Below are 3,516 nucleotides of genomic sequence, written 5' to 3'. Positions count from 1 at the left end.
ACAACTATAAAAACAAAATATTATAGTGCTAACCTAGGCAAATAATGACACATTTTTTATTTGGACTTGTGAATTACTATGCTTTATTAAAGAAATAAAATGAGCAAATAAAGTCCAATTTCCAAATACTAAACTTTTGATTTCTTGTTATCTTCTTTTATGATGTACTTTTAGCTTTCCTTTTCATTTATCTGTACATCTTCCAAATTCTTTAATAATTTAAGTCTATCAATTTTAGTTGACTCAATAAGGATAGTAAAGTTTGTATTATAGCAGAAATACTGGTACATAATCACCATTGCAGTAATTTACATTTAGCAACAATTGATTAGTACTGATTATGGCCATTGTTGTTTATAAAAGGCAGTAGGGGGAACCTGAGTGTGTAGAGAGTCTTTGACCTCCTTTTTCATTCATATCAAAAATAATTACTTCTTTGCTCATCTCCTCCTTGTTGATGCCTGTGAGAACAATGGAATCTAGTCAGCCTTCCTCACCCTGGATGCCCAGGCGTGGGCTGCAAAGGTGGCTATTAGTCAAAAATATGACATCAATTCTTATGTAACTGCAAGAGCATCGTACATGCCTCTCTACTGTTATATCTAGGCAGCCCATGTTGCCTCAGTGGAGATTACTGGTCTCAAGGAAACCAACCAACAGAATAGGAGTGAATGAATGGATGCGAACCCATCTCCATTTCTGCAAAGCCAACTAAGTCGAATAGTCTGCTAATGAGCATATCAACTGTAAGTATTTATCAATTCATTCAAAATTAACCAATGGGAAAGTTATATAAATCATTATTTGATATTACTTGCAATTTTAAGAAATCTTGGTCAATGTGTCCAGTGTAATTTTTAGTAACAGGATTTGAAGTTATACAAATTGAACTTCAAATCCTGTTTGTGGCAATTGCTACATGATCTTGTAAAAGTATTTAACCTCTCTAAGCTTCAGTTTTCCTGGCCGTGCAATGGGAACAATAGCATCCACTAGATTAAAATCCATGTACAGAGAGATGCAAAGTGGGCAACAGAGAGAGAAGACTTCTTGTGTTTCCTACACCCCCTGACCCTGCTTTCCTTCTTAAGAACCAGCTGCATACTTCCCCTTTGATTTTTTAAAGATGTCTTAACAACCACAACAACAGCAATAACAGTAACAAACAGTGACACAGCACTAAACATGTAAGCTCAGTTCTAAGTATTTTAAAAAACAAATTGTTTAATGGTCACAATAACCTTATGAAGTGGGTGATATAATTATTTCCATCCTACGGATGAAGAAATTGGAGAGCAGAAGGGTTAAGTAACTTTCTGAAGTCACATGGAAAGTCAGTGGCAGAGTTGAGGCTTGATTCAGCTCTGAACAATCATGTATATTCCTTTCCATACCAATATTCTTTCTGTATACATTACTTATGCATAATCATGCTTGAATTTGGTTTGTGACACTTGCAATCAAATATCTCCAAACAAGTACCTCACACTCTGTATTTAAAATGACTTAAAAAAAAAAAGGAATCATAGCAGCAGCAATCTTACTGGTACCTGGTACATGTGATGATGGTGATGCTTTTTATTATTGAAATTGAGTCATTTGTTCTATAGCAGTTGTAATGTGTTTCAACATGTAAGATATTCTTTTTTTTTTTTTTTTTTTGGGCGGGGATAACTTTTTATTTTATTCTTTTTTTTTTTTTTAAATTTTGGTTTTTCAATTACAGTTGTCCTCTTTTCCCCTAATTTCTCTCCCCCACCCAACCCACCCCCTCTCCCGCAATCATATCTCTCCCCGTTGTCCATGTCCATGAGTCTTTTATACAGGCTCTTTAATTAAACCCTTCCCTTACTTATCCCCCTTCTCTCCCTCTCCCCTCCCCCCTATTGACTGCTATTCTGCTCTTTGTTCTATTTAGTTCCTTTGTTTGTGTTGTTCTTTAGTTTCCTGTATTAGGTGATATCATATGGTATTTTTCCTTCTTTGCCTGGCTTATTTCACTAAGCATAATTCTCTCTAGTTCCATCCATGTTTCCATGTTGTTGCAAATGGCAGGAGTTCCTTCTTTCTTTCTGCTACATAGTATTCCATTGTGTAAATGTACCACAGTTTTTTGATCCACTCATCTACAGATGGGCACTTAGGTTGTTTCCAGCACTTAGCTATTGTAAACAGTGCTGCAATGAACATAGGGGTGCATAAGTTCTTTTGAATTGGTGTTTCAAGATTCTTCGGGTATAATCCTAGTAGTGGAGTCGCTGGTTCAAAAGGCAGTTCCATGTAAGATATTCTGAACTGCTTACCAGGAAGTTTTTATTATGACATTTAAAGTGGAATTGAGAGGTAAAACAACTACTGTACAACAACAAAAGTGGCTAAAAAGGACAAAGACATGAAATAATCAAAAGGCTGTATTCAGATATGATCACATGTATAAATTAAGATAAAACTGAATAGTTTATGAAAAATGTCAATATGTGATCAGTATAAATATTGAATTGACTAGGTTTTACATTTAAAATTGTTTTCAATAAGCTTTTAAACTTTTGCTTAGTTTTTATTTTTTTTTATGTTTTATTTAAATTAATGCAGAAATTCTTATATTTAGGGAAAATGCAATATAAATCATTGCCCTAAATGTGATAACATATTTGTAAGTTATTATGTGCTTATTAGAGAAACATTTTGTATTTCCTTTCAAAATCTCATAGTACTTTGTTCTTGTTAAGAATATCTTCAGTGCTCACTTTAGCAGCACATATACTAAAATTGGAACAATACAGAGAAGATTAACATGGCCCCTGCAGTAAATTTCAGATATCCCACGCAGCAATATTTTCACTGATATATCTTCTAGGACAATGAAAATAAAGGAAAGAATAAACAAATGAGACTGCATCTAATTAAAAAGCTTCTGTATGGCTAAAGAAAACATTATCAAAATGAAAAGGAAACCAAACTGTATCTGAAAACATATCTGCCAGTGATACCTCAGACAAAGGTTTGATCTCCAAAATATATAAAGAACTCATATGACTCAATACAAGGAAGACAGACAATCCAATTAAAAAATGGGCAAAGGACCTAAACAGACACTTTTCCAAGAAGGACAGACAGCTGGCCCATAGGCATATGAAAGAATGCTCAACATAACTAGCCATCAGAGAAATGCAAATAAAAACCATTTCACACCAGTTAGAATGGCCATCATTAACAAATCAACAAACAAGAAGTGCTGGCCAAGATGTGGAGAAAGGGGAATCCTAGTGCACTTTTGGTGGGAATGCAGACTGGTACAGCCACTATGAAAAACAGTATGGAATTTCCTCAAAAAACTGGAAATGGAACTACCTTTTGACCCAGTGATTCCACTGCTGAGGTTATACCCTAAGAATCCTGAAACACCAATTCAAAATAACTTATGCACCCCTATGTTCATAGCAATGTTATTTACAATAACCAAGTGCTGGAAACAGTGTAAGTGCCCATCAGTAAATGAGTGGATCAAAAAACTGT

At 34.6% G+C, this 3,516-nt stretch overlaps 1 pseudogene; it reads left to right on the top strand.

The window, feature by feature from the left end:
• Window positions 1-2,739: 2,739 nt before the first annotated feature.
• LOC150021301 (U6 spliceosomal RNA) lies at window positions 2,740-2,839 on the top strand (annotated as a pseudogene).
• Window positions 2,840-3,516: the final 677 nt, after the last annotated feature.

The sequence above is a fragment of the Furipterus horrens genome, unplaced genomic scaffold (genome assembly GCF_987537825.1).
Source record: "Furipterus horrens unplaced genomic scaffold, mFurHor1.1.pri manual_scaffold_1, whole genome shotgun sequence".
In the NCBI taxonomy this organism is placed as follows: Eukaryota; Metazoa; Chordata; class Mammalia; order Chiroptera; family Furipteridae; genus Furipterus; species Furipterus horrens.
The sequence above is the reverse complement of the archived record's forward strand: the minus strand, read 5'-3'. Positions and strand labels throughout refer to the sequence as shown.